General features: G+C 41.8%; 1 long non-coding RNA gene across 1 annotated transcript; it reads right to left on the bottom strand.

Annotated features, from left to right (window-relative positions):
* Window positions 1–2,266: 2,266 nt before the first annotated feature.
* LOC142075723 (uncharacterized) lies at window positions 2,267–8,724 on the bottom strand. The gene is made up of 3 exons (XR_012670998.1): window positions 6,309–8,724; window positions 6,144–6,193; window positions 2,267–3,464 (listed from the first exon to the last, which is right to left on the bottom strand). It is a non-coding gene; the product is annotated as an uncharacterized LOC142075723 (long non-coding RNA).
* Between the last annotated feature and the right edge of the window lie 5,261 nt (window positions 8,725–13,985).

The raw sequence follows: 13,985 nt of genomic DNA, 5'->3' as shown, positions 1-13,985 counted from the left end.
CATCCTGTACTCTTTTCCCACATCCACAAGGATATTTGCAGGTCCTGACTTTTAAACTGAAAACCACTTATAATGAGAACAGTAAACACATTAACTTTAATAACCTCTGTTGGTAGTTTAAAAAAATTGTACATCGGAAACAGCAACACAATTCAGACTGACGTTTTCCACAGTTGATATTCAAAGGCCTACATGTTGCATATTCAACTAACAGAAAAGCTGTAGCCAAGCTGGTAAATACACAAGATCACAACCTGATTCACATTTCATAATCAAAAATTCAAGCTTCTCAGTTACTGTCTTCTTACCAGGTGTCCTTAATGCAATTAAACCTCTCTAATTCACTTACCTTCACCCATCTAAACACATGATAGTTTCACAAGCATTTTTAAAAAGGAGGTATATTAGACTGCCGCAAGAGGGCACAGGTCAGGAAAGTACCTCCCTAAAGGAGAGAAAGAAGCCAGTAAAACCCCTATCATCCCCCCTTGAGTTTCAGCAAGAGTTTCATGGCTTTACACACTGTGTGTCCATCTTTAAAATTTGAAACTTTTCAATGGTTTGCTTTGGGTGGCTTATCACACAGACAAACATCTGCACAGAGTACAAGGAAGCAGGAACTTTCTGTGTTGTACTTGTCAGAACAAGTCCACAGCTTTGAGATTGCAAAGGTTATACACCTGCTGGCTACAGTGCGATCAGGACTTTGGAAAGTTAAATTTTCAAGGAGGAAAAATAAGAGATAAAGGTTGATGGGGTGCAGCCAGGTTCAGGGTGGCTTGCAACCATCTTACAGCACCTTTCCTCTATGTGCAGCCCCAGCATACTTTACTGGAAACATACATAAGGATTGCTTTACTTCATTTACCGCTGAATATAGCAAGCCATCCAACTGTGTATTATCCAAGAAAAGAAGACAAGCATGAGTGCATGTGCAGCAGCTGTAGACCTTCAGGATTTCAATTCCAAATTTTCCTAACTGAGAGAGTTATGAAAATAATTATTTGAGTTGTAATTTAATTTACATGATTTCCAACAGTATGTAGTATTACTCTAAGATACTGACTTAGATCTCAATTCCAGAGGAAACCACCTCTTGCATTTCCATCACGCAAAAAAGGATTTAGGTAAGCTTTTTGTACGTGTTGGGACTATGCATGCAATATGACAAGTAAGTTTTGCTAGATCACATTCAAAGGAAAAAAAAACACATACACTTCAGAGACTGTCTTTGGATCGCATAGAACATCCTGGCACCAAAGTAATGACTTATGTCACTGACTAATATTTACTCAATTTTTCATGATGTGCAGATCGGTTTCTGCTTGAATACATCAGTTATTAAACAGAGCTTAAAGCAAAGAAGTAACTTAATTAGTTACTACCTTAATTAATAAGAATTGAAATGTTTAGATGAATGCTTAGCTTTCAACACACACATGCAAAAAGTAATGTTACAAAATGGAAAGCATCACAGGCAAAGAGGCAGTGAGGTGGTTTCTTGAGCTTACTAATATTACTACTACTTACTTTGTACTTACTACCACTCTTCCTATTCCTCTTATTCTCACCCCCCTGGCCCCCAAGCGACACAGCTTGGAGAAATTTCTCCAAGTGAAATTACAGTCTTAATAAATGCTTACTAAAAGAAGAAAAATGCTGTAATAATCCTTGCCTGAAGACCAAAGGTGGTGTTAGAAGTCATGGTACAGTAAGCTCCAGAAAGCAAAGTATCTCTCATTGAAGACACTAAAAAATAGAAGACAAGCCACTTTAAGTCATCTTCCATCAGAATATGTCATTGTAGCTACAAATAGCTGTGTAAGGATTAAAATCACAACTTATACTCACATTTTTTTACAACACAGTGTTTTGACATTTCCTATATGCCTTTTCCTTCATTTTTAAAAAGGACTGTAAATGAAAAAGTATTAAAAACTACATATGGGGGTTTTTCTGTTTCTTTAGTTTTGCCTGTTTTTCAAGTGTAAAATGTGTGTGATCTTCGCTGAAAATTTGCTTTGTAGCTACAAAATTTGTATTTTAAATCATGAACTGCAGTATCCTATAAAATCTGATCTTTTTCCATATAACCTCTGACTTATTTGTTTTGCAGTATTTCAGTAGTTTAGGTTACAGGCGCCAACCATGGAATGTCAGTAGAAGATAGACTATAGCTATCTAGAGCAACTTGAAAATGTTTCAGCTCAGTATTGCAACTGTAACCTTCGCACAAACTCTGAGCTCAAGTACTATGCAAGTCAAAATCAAATGTTTGGCAAGATTTGCTTGTGTTGCACAAGCATTGTTAGAGCCATTACAAACTGGAGGTTTTTTGCTTTCAAATGCAGACATGTGAAAGAGTCTGGAGGCTGATGATGGCTATTTGCTGGCAATAGCAATGCCGAATTCACCATCCAGATGGACTTCTGCAATATAAGGAGGTTACTTTGTCCGGGCGGGGTCAGAAAATTCTTTTGAATCTATGCAGGGGTTCGTTTTATTTCTTGGTTTGCTTGTTTTCTTTTAAGTAAGGGATGTCTCAAGCCTGCTTTAATGTGCTCAAAATTTTTCATTTCACACTTAGTCAACTCATGAGACTTCAAACCTAAAGCAGAAATCCTTGGCAGAAAGTTAAATGATCAGAAAGCATTGAGAAACCTATTCTGCATCAAAACTTCAAATTTTAGGCGTGTACGTTTCCATTTACTGTTGCGAGCACGTAGAATCGTAGACTTATAGAATAGTTTGGACTGGAAGGGACCTTTACAGGTCATCTAGTCCAACCCCCCTGCCGTGGGCAGGGACATCTTCAACTAGATCAGGTTGCTGACAGCCCCATCCAACCTGACCTGGAATGTTTCCAGGGATGGGGCATCTACCACCTCTCCAGGCAACCTCTTCCAGTGTTTCACCACCCTCATTGTAAAAAATTTCTTCCTTATACCTAGTCTAAATCTATGCTCTTTTAGTTTAAAACCATTACCTCTTGTCCTGCTGCAACAGGCCCTGCTAAAAAGTTTGTCCCTGTCTTTCTTATAAGCCCCCTTTAAGTACTGAAAGGCTGCAATAAGGTCTCCCCTCAGCCTTCTCTTGTCTAGGCTGAACAACCCCAATTCTCTCAGCCTTTCTTCATAGGAGAGGTGTTCCATCCCCCTGATCATTTTTGTGGCCCTCCTCTGGACCTGCTCCAAAAGGTCTGTGTCTTTCTTGTGCTGAGAACTGATTTATATTCTCTCACCTTCAGAATTCCATCAGTTATTAAATAAAAGTGACAACTCTGTAAATACGAACCTATTTCATTTGAGGAGGGCTGAAGTAAGCACATACCTTGAGACAGTAATAAAATTGAAACAACTCTCTTGTGCCGGCTCATGCACTAAGTCACGGCGGAACTCAGCCTGGTACATACACAGCAAGAATATTTCCATCTTCTTTTATACCCATCTATTTCCCAGCACTTCCTGCCACATCAATCAATGAGAAATCACTTGCTATATTAGTCACTTCAATATTACACTTCCACAGCACTGCTCATTCCCTTCACATTTTACTGTTTTCTCTGTCAAATTCTCTATGCTTTGTATAGCACTGTCGTGGTTTAACCTGGCAGGCAGCCAAATACCACGCAGCCGCTCACTCACTCCCCCCACCCCCAGCGGGACGGGGAGAGAATCGGAAGGGTAAGAGTGAGAAAAACTCGTGGGCTGAGATAAAGACAGTTTAATAGAACAGGGAAAAAAAGAGGAAATAATAATGATAATGATAAAATATACAAAATGAGTGATGCACAATGCAATTGCTCACCACCCGCGCTGACCGATAACCAAGTAGCGATCGGTACTTCCTGGATCACGCCTACCATTCATATACTGAGCATGACGTCACATGGTATGGAATACCCCATTAGCCAGCTGGGCTGGCTGTCCTGATTATGTTCCCTCCCACCTTGTGTACCTAGCTCAGTCAGTAGGCACGGGAGCTGTCCTTGGACGAGGAGGGCACTTAGCAACAACTGAAAACATCAGTGTGTTACCAACATTCTCCTTGTACTAAATCCAAAACACAGCACTAGGAAGAAATTTAACCCTATCCCAGCCGAAACCAAGACAAGCACCCTTTTAGCAACTGCCATTACCAGTGCATCCTCACAAATAATATACTTCTGAGTATCACTCAGCCCCTTCCACTAACGGTTAGTGATGCACAACACCAAAACTACTCAGGAACAGGAATATTTTCTGCCACAAGAATACGGAGTACGAATTTTGCATGCAAATATCATATTTTATCTTATTCAGCAAGCCAAGTTTATTTTTTATATTTTTATATTTTATATTTATTTTATATATTTTTATTATATCGAATAAACTTCAAAAACCTAACCCAAGCTGTCTTATTTCATATGCTGTTGGCACACTGATGGGAGCAGTGATAAAGACAACCTGGTTAAGAGGGGAAAAACACTGAACAGAAGATGTCTGCTGAAATACGGACCAATAAAGTGCTGCCACCCTGGGAACCAGAGCATCCTTGCGGAGCATATCTTTAAAGTGCAGCTGGGCACCAGGAAACTGGAGATGTCCTGAGATACCCTCAATATGCACAAAACCAAGGAAATGTAACAGCAACTTATCATCTGCAAAGGTGAAAAATAGTCTGGAAAAACAGGAAAAAAACCTGAGAAAATAGGAATTGGTAACTGCCGTCGGCTGTTCTAACTGAAAGACCAGGCAGGCAGCCTGAAAAAATAAAAATTGGTCCAAGGAAACAGAAAACATCATTATCTATTGGCTGTCCCACATGGTGGTGTCCTATGCCCCCTTATGTCTCTGCAATACAAAAATGACTTGCTTTTTACACAAAATGAAGCCTCTCTCTATGAGAACCCATGCACACATCCTTTTCTATGAGATCTCCTAGGTAGATCAGACCCTTGCTGGGGACACCTGGCTCCAAACCCCATGACACAGACCATCTTTGAAGCAAGACATTGTCCGTTGTAGATTGGTCCCACTTTTGGGACTGGTTTCATTGGCCCCAATTCTGCAGTCAGTTTATATGTGTCCTTATAAGTAATTGATCATAAGTATATGTGCTGCTTTACTAGTGGTAATTTTGAAATAGCCTGTAATACTGAAATATATACTTGCGTTGTTATATGATTGCTATTCATATTGATTGCTGTGACTGTTGAAATGTTTATTTGTCTTCCTGGTAGTAATTTTGTAGGAACTTGTAATATGTATCTACTTACTTTACTAACCATAAGTATACTTGCTTTGTTAGTGGTGGTTTATGGTTCTTTATGTGTAACACAATAAAGAAATTTAGAAAATAAAGCCTCTGTGTGCTTGGGTATTAAGAAATCCTGCAAACCCACCATTGCGATCTCCATGCATCCACAGAATGGGTAACATTTTCAGGTCATGACACAAAAGTTTCACTGATTGTTTGGGCTCCAGGTGAATGCCCCTTTCCATGTGATGACCGAAAATTTTCATTTGCAATGAGTCATGTCTTCATTCACCCGGAATGTGTAAGAAAGTGAACATACACATCTATAAAAAAGCCACCTGGAAGATGCTACCTATGACTTCTTCACTGGGTTATCAAACACCAGGTGCAGCCAATAATACTAAATAAGAGAGCAAGCACTCTCCATGCCCCATCCTGCTTGTCTTTCTGTATGCAGGTGTCAAAATTTACTGCATTAAAATTACAAACTTCTGGTATTTTATAAATGGTGAAACATGCATGGGGTTGTGAAATGACTTTTTGAATGGTCACTCAATAGCCCCACATTACTTGAAAGCACGCAAATGCACTTTATGACATTCTTATACAAGTTGCAGGTGATGATGGCAAACAAGAAGACAGTATTCCATTTAGGAAGGAGAAAAGTATATCCCATTATTTTGATTTACACAGAAGACTGTAGTAAATTTTGTAACCATCTAAGAACAATTGTGTCTATTAAATAAAATCAGCTTCAGAAGCCTTCCATGACCAAACACCAAGTCTTTAAATGGAACCAGTTTGACTACAGTCCAACAAAAAGAACGTGTCTAAGATGTAATAAGGGACAAACCAATTTTTTACCAGTACAGAGAAAGCCAGCAATAGTAGTTGAAACCCAATACCTGATTAATCCAGATGTCCAAGAGCCAGAGCTAATCATCACCTATTTTCACTTCATTTGATAGTGAAAGATATGCAGGAAAAAATAGAAGCGTGTATAACAGTTTCTTCATAAGAGCAGCTTTAACATATTTTTGTAAATTCAGGGGGTGATGCAACAAACTTACCAGATCCTAAGTTCCCTTTGCAGCTGGGGAAACAGCATCATAATTCACAAAATAGTTGGGGTTTGGGAGCTCATCTAGCAGCCATCCTTCCCCTTCAGTCCCACAGATTCAACTCCCTGAGCAGAAAGGCAAAGACGGGGTTGACAATTTAATACCCCCGTGGTTATGTTAGCACTGCACTCCTTCTGCCAAATGAAATGTGGAACTACTGCCTCTCACCCACACTGGAGGGAGCATCCTCTTTTTCTCAGTGTATATTAGTGACACAAACCCAAAAATTGCTCATGTAGAGACGAACAAAATCAGCTGGGTACAACTGCTGACAAGACCAAGTTTTGCCATCAGAAGAACGGAAGGGGTGAGAACAACTTCCCAGAGAGAGCACGCAAGGAAGTGAGTTCTCCAGAACTCCATTCTAGACGTTGTTCTCGTCTAACTAGTTAAATCTGAGGGAGTCATCTTCAGAGCCACAGTCTGACCGCATGTTGTTTGTCTTCAGTGACCCTTAACAAGGTAATGAGGGTAACATCAGTTGTCTGAATCCAAATATAAAGAACACACACACACACACACAATGTGTGGTCACACTCAAACTGCTGAGTTTTTTCATGGAATCATAGAATATCTCAAGTTGGAAGGGACTCATAAGGATCATCGAGTCCAACTCCCTGCTCCTCGCAGGACTACTTAAAACTAAACCATATGACTAAGAGCATCATCCAGACGCCCCTTGAACTCTGACAGGCTTGGGGCCGTGACTTCTTCCTTGGGGAGCCTGTTACAGTGACTGACCACCCTCTCAATAAAGAACATTTTCCTAATGTCCAGCCTGAACTTCCCTTGACGCAGCTTCATTCCATCTCCACCTGTCCTATCGCGGGTCACCAGAAAGAGGAGATCAGCACCTCCCCTGAGGTGGCTTCGCTGCCCGCCTTGAGGAAATTGCAGGCTGCGATGAGGTCACCCCTCAGCCTTCTCTTCTCCAGGCTGAGCAGACCAAGTGACCTCAGTCTCTCCTCCTAAGTCTGGCCCTCGAGGCCTTTCGCCATCTTGATTGCCCTCATCTGGACACGCTCTAATAGTTCGATGTCCTTCTTATATTGAGGCACCCAAAACTGCACACAGTACTTGAGGTGGGGCCACACCAGTGCAGTGTAGAGAGGGACAGTCACCTCCCTCGACCAGACAGCTATGCTGTGCTTGATGCACCCCAGAACACCGTTGGCCCTTTTGGCTGTTGACTCATATTCAGCTTGCTATCAACCCAAACCCCCAGATCTCTTCCTGTAGGGCTGCTCTGCAGCCTCTCATCCCACAATTTGTATGTATAACCAGGATTACCCTGTCCCAGGTGGAGAATCTGGCACTTGATCTTGTTAAATTTCATATAGTTGGTGATTGCCCAGCTCTCTAGTCTATCCAGATCTCTCTGTAAGGCCTCTCCATCCTCGAGGCAGTCCACAGCTCCTCCTAATGTAGTATCATCAGCAAACGTACTTAACGTACCTTTGATTCCTGCGTCCAGATCATTTATAAAAACATTGAGGATAACTGGCCCTAAAATTGAGCCTGGGGAACCCCACTGGTGACTGGCCTGATGTAACCCATTTACTATAACTCTTTTTGAGCCTGATCCGTCAGCCAGTTGCTCACCCAACATATTGTGGACTTGTCTAGCTGTGTGCTAGACAGTTTATCCAGAAGGATACTGTGACAGACAGTATCAAAAGCTTTGTTAAAATCCAAAAATACCACATCTACTGCCCTCCTTTGGTCAACTAGATGGGTGACCCTGTCATAAAAGGAAATTAAGTTGGCTAAGCAGGGCTTTCCCCTTGCGAACCTGCGTTGGCTATGACCAATGACCACGTTGTCTCTCAAGTGTTTTTCAATAACTCCCAGAATAACTTTCTCCAGAATTTTACCAGGCACTGAAGTGAGACTGTCAGGCCTGTAAGTACCAGGGTTTTCCTTCTTTCCCTTCCCGAAAATTTGGACATTTGCCAGCTTCCAGTTGACTGGGACCTCTCCAGACTCCCAAGACCATTGAAAAATAATAAAGAGAGGTCCCATGATAATATCGACCAGCTCTTTCAGTACCCTGGGACAAATCCCATCGGGCACCATAGATCTATGCGCATCCAGCTGGAGCAGCAAGTCTCGAACGAGTTCAGGATCGGGCGGGAGTTTATTGTCTCCCCAGTCACGATCTTCCAACCTGGGGCTCTGGGGGTCCCCTGGCCCATCATTGGTGTTGAAGACAGAGGCGAAGGCGGCATTAAACATCTCTGCTTTGTCTATGTCCCTATTTGTGAGGTAACCAACCTCATCAAGCAACAGACCAATGTTATCTCTGATTCTCCTTTTTTACAAGCTTGTTTCAGTTTCTCACTTTTGAAACACTCTACATAGCTCAATCATGCTAGACCATAAATATTTCAGTATTTTCTATTTTCTCATCATTAGTTACTCAGCTTTGAACAACTCGAGCAATACAATTTAGTAAATTCTAGCAGCATGGTCTTCGAAGCGTATCTGTTGAAATACAAAGGTATTTACCCTCAAGAAGTTAGAACATGTAAGTGATCTAGCAATAAAAGTTTCATTCATTAGCAGAATTAGTCAGGGAAAAGAGATCAGTGTCTTTGCTGAAAAATGTTCATTTGAAAGCTTGATAAAATCAACAAAGTGACCAACCAGTTCATCTCTCCCTTCCTCCCATGTAATTCAGGTGGCTGAACACAGAAAAGAGAAGTCCTGAATTTACTATTCTTTTTGAAACCCAGTCTATTTCTGGATGCATTCAATTAGAGAAGCTTCTTTTCTGGCAACCCTCCATGCTAACTGTGCTCCTGAGCCATAACAATATTCGGGGGTGGGGAGGTGTTCCCTCTTTCCAATAAACAGTTGCAAAAATGCTTCCTATGAAAAAGACATCGAAAAAGACATCAAAAAAGTAACAGACATGCTTTTTGTCTGTAACTATCTGCTCTGGGAAAAGATGATTTATTAACTATATTTCAAAGACAAATCAACTTGGTAGTTCCCAAATGACCTAGAAGTCAAGGAAGATGCTGTATGCAATAAATCCCCACTTTTCCATATCAGAATACATAGAATAAAATATAAAGAATATCCTTTCACCAAAGAGAACACCAAGCACTACATCCCCTCCAATCCAATGTACAATCAACTATTTTAACTATTTCAGTTCAAGACATAACATCTTAATGCTTCACAATATTAGATTCTGGGGTATAAGGTAATGCACTGCTGGAAAAATAATTACATTTTCATATAAATAAATTAAATTTCCACCTGTAAACCAAAAATATGCATGCCTGGCACTGCAATAATGCATTTTAAACCACAGAGAGACCACTGCAAACTGTTACCTGAAAGAACTTTTTTCCCTCCTATTTTATTCAACCAGCAGCCTATTAAAAAATTAATATTGTAATTAAATAAAATCTGAACACGAACAACAGGCACCACAGTTGTAATAAAAGCATCTCATTCTGGCTCCTCTGTAACTTAATTATGTAGGTACTGAAGAAAAACTTGCATACTGAAAAAAAAAGTCTTACTAAATGGAAAAAAAAACCCCAATATTCATTTTCATAACAGACGAGCAGAGACACAAAGAACAGACAAATTTGGCAAGCAGTCTAGGTGTCACCTGAACAAATACCAGCATCCAACACAGAAGCAGTGAATCCAGTAAAACTCATAATATAACTGGCTCCTTCTACTCAAGTAGCAGAAAATCAGCTGGCCAGTCAGATAAGTGTCTTCAAAATTTCATTTTAGTAGTCTTGTTAGAAATTAAAATCTTAAGTAGCATTTGTTTTTCCATGTTTTGATCAGATTTCCATTTGCGTAGATGATATTTAACATCTGCTTCCAGCTCTACCTTGGCAAACTCACTTGGGAGAATAACATGAATGGTAAACATCTTAATAAATCAAATTACCGTAAGATCATAGAATCATAGAATACTTTGGGTTTCGGCTGGGATAGAGTTAATTTTCTTCCTAGTAGCTGGTATAGTGCTGTGTTTTGGATTTAGTATGAGAATAATGTTGATAACACACTGATGTTTGAGTTGTTGCTAAGTAGTGCTTAGGCTAGTCAAGCTTCCCATGCTCTGCCAGGTGCACAAGAAGCTGGGAGGGGGCACAGCCAGGACAGCTGACCCAACTGGCCAATGGGGTATTCCACACCATATGACATCATGCTCAGTAAACTGGGGGGAGTTGGCTGGGGGGCAGCAATTGCTGATCAGGGACTGGCAGGTAGGGCATCGGTCGGCAGGTGGTAAGCAACTACACTGTGCATCACTTGCTTTGTATATTCTATTATTATTACTACTATTTTACTTTGCTTTCTTTCAATTATTAAACTGTCTTTATCTCAACCCATGAGTTTTCTCACTTTTGCTCTCCTGATTCTCTCCCCTATCCCACTGGAGGTGGGAGTGAGCAAGCAGCTGTGTAGTGTTTAGTTGCTGGCTAGGGTTGAACCACGACAGGTTGGAAGAGACCTTTAAAAAACATCTAGTCCAACCCCCCTGCCATAGGCAGGGACATCTTCAACTAGATCAGGTTGCTGACAGCCCCGTCCAACCTGACCTGGAATGTTTCCAGGGATGGGGCATCTGCCACCTCTCTGGGCAACCTGTCCTAGTGTTTCACCACCCTCATTGTAAAAAATTTCTTCCTTAAATCTAGTCTAAATCTACCCTCCTGTAATTTAAAACCATTCCCCCTTGTCCTGTCGCAACAGGTCCTACTAAAAAGTCTGTCCCCATCTTTCTTACAAGCCCCCTCGAAGTATGGGAAGGCCACAAGAAGTTCTCCCTTCAGCCTTCTCTTGTCTAGGCTGAACAACCCCAACTCTCTCAGCCTTTCCTCATGGGAGAGGTGTTCCATCCCTCTGATCATTATTGTGGCCCTGCTCTGGAGCCGCTCCAACAGGTCCATGTCTTTCCTGTACCGAGGACTCCAGAGCTGGACTTGGTGCTCCAGGAGGGGTCTCACCAGAGCAGAGGGGCAGAATCACCTCCCTCGACCTGCTGGCCACGCTTCTTTTGATGCAGCCTGGGATACAGTTGGCTTTCTAGGCTGCAAGTGCACATTGTCGGCTCACGTCCAGCTTTTCATCCACCGGTACCCCCAAGTCCTTCTCGGCAGGGCTGCTCTCAATCCCTTCATCCCCCAGCCTGTATTGATACTGGGGGCTGCTCTGACCCAGGTGCAGGATCTTGCACTTGGCCTTGTTGAACCTCATGATGTTCACACGAGCCCACTTCTCAGGCATGTCCAGGTCCCCCTAAATGGCATCCCATCCCTCAGGTGTGTCAACTGCACTGCTCAGCTTGGTGTTGTCTGCAAACTTGCTGAGGGTGCACTCGATCCCGCTGTCTATGTCACTGATGAAGATATTAAACAGTACTGGTCCTAATATGGACCCCTGCAGGACACCACTTCTCACCGATCTCCATCTGGACATTGAGCCATTGACCACTATCCTCTGGATGCGATCACCCAACCAATTCCTCATCCACCAGACAGTCCATCCATCAAATCCATCTCTCTCCAATTTAGATCAAACTAATCTGCTATTTTAATCTAACTTCTTCCTGTGGTTCTGCTAGCCACACATCATATTTTGACACTACAATGGATACATACTTTAGACATTAATATTGTCAGTAAGAACTAAGAATATGTTTGATATTAAGGTCAGTGGTTCTTAAGCTGTGGAACACTAGGCTGCCAAGAGAAACGTCCACCCTCAACTCCAAGCACTACTGAAAGGTCATGGAATAAGGAGGCTCCAGTGTCGTGGTTTAACCCCAGCCAGCAAATAAACCCCATGCAGCCGCTCGCTCACCCCGCCCCCCCCCCCCCCGCCTGGATGGGGGAGAGAATCGGGAGGGCTCAAGTAGGAAAACTCCCAGATTGAGATAAAAACAGTTTAATAATTGAAATAAAACTAAGTAACAGTAATAATAACAATGAGAACAACAACAATAACAGAATACACAAAGCAGGCGATGCACAATGCAACTGCTCACCGACCGCCGACCGCGTGTCACGAATGGGGGGGTGAGCCCCCCCCCCACCTGGTTTTTATACTGAGCATGATGTAACATGGTATAGAATACCCCATTGGCCACTGGGTCCACCACCCCGGCTGTGCTCCCCCCTCCCGGTGCAAGCACCACCCAGCAACAGCCAAAGCATCAACGGGCCATCAACGCTCCTTTCACACTAAAACCAAAACACAGCACACCCCCCAAGCTACTGGGAAGAAAGTTAACCCTGTCCCAGCTGGAACCAGGACATCCAGGAAGAGCCTTCTCCCCTCAGAAAACTCATTTTGTGTGAAGTCTCCTGTCCTGGTTTCAGCTGGGATAAAGTTAAGTTTCTTCCTAGCACTGCGTTTTGGATTCAGTATGAGAAGAATCTTGATAACACACTGATGTTTTCAATTGTTGCTAAGTACCCTGCTAGTCAAGGACATTCAGCTTAAAAAAAAACAAAACAAAACAAAACAAAACAAAACCAACCACAAACATTGGGAAGGAGCACAGCCAGGACAGCTAGCGCAGCTGGCCAACTGGGTATTCCATACCATGTGACGTCATGCTCTGTATATGAATTGTAGGCATGTTTCAGGAAGTAGCGATCGCTACTTGGTTATCGGTCAGCGCAGGTGGTGAGCAACTGCATTGTGCATCACTCATTTTGTATATTCTATCATTATCATTATTATTATTTTCCCTTTTCTGTTCTATTAAACTGTATTTACCTCAACCCACAAGTTGTTCTCACTCTTACCCTTCCAATTCTCTCCCTGTCCCACTGGGGACGGGCGAGTGAGCGAGCGGCTGTGTGATATTTGGCTGCCTGCCAGGTTAAACCACAACATCTCCTAAGATATATTGCCTGATTAAGTCACACAATTAAAAGTAGCACACAGATTTCCTAAAAGACAAAAGAAAGTTCAGGTCCATTAGCAGAAATAAAATAAAAATAATAAAGTAAGCAGCAAGGAAACTGAAAGTTTAAGGTTTGCATGAACGTGCTCCTTATTATTACCTATTAACATCCTAAGTCTTCAAAACCAGCAAATCACCATAGCCAGGAACATATATTGCTCACATATTAAGGGCAGACCAGATACTGCTCCACACTTTTCAGTCAAAGATTGTTAAGGTTTTAGGTAGAACTTGCAAAATCGTTTAAGTTATTTCTACCACTGATACCCACCTTTCACTGCCACACTTGAGCAAATGCCTTTTGCAGGAAATTCATATTATATCTCAAATAAATTCCAGGCCTGGGGGAAAATGCAAGTCACAGAAAACAGGTTAAGGACGAAGTTCTACCCTACTGTCATCCTACATGAGCAGCCTTTGGCACACCCATCTTTCCAAAGTATACCATCCTTCTTCAGCACTGCTTGAAGTTAAAATAAACCATTACCCCAGTATTCAAATACATACTGATAATAATGTAGACTCAAATTGCATCTACTGTACATTGAAAATGACAGAATTACACAAAAATTGAGTTCTTTTACTTAACTGAGGATTTTCGCACTGGTATGCGGTTTACTCGCTATATTAATTTAATTTGAATTAATTTCCCTTTAGAAGTAAGAATTATC

The sequence above is a fragment of the Calonectris borealis genome, chromosome Z (assembly GCF_964195595.1).
Source record: "Calonectris borealis chromosome Z, bCalBor7.hap1.2, whole genome shotgun sequence".
In the NCBI taxonomy this organism is placed as follows: Eukaryota; Metazoa; Chordata; class Aves; order Procellariiformes; family Procellariidae; genus Calonectris; species Calonectris borealis.
The sequence above is the reverse complement of the archived record's forward strand: the minus strand, read 5'-3'. Positions and strand labels throughout refer to the sequence as shown.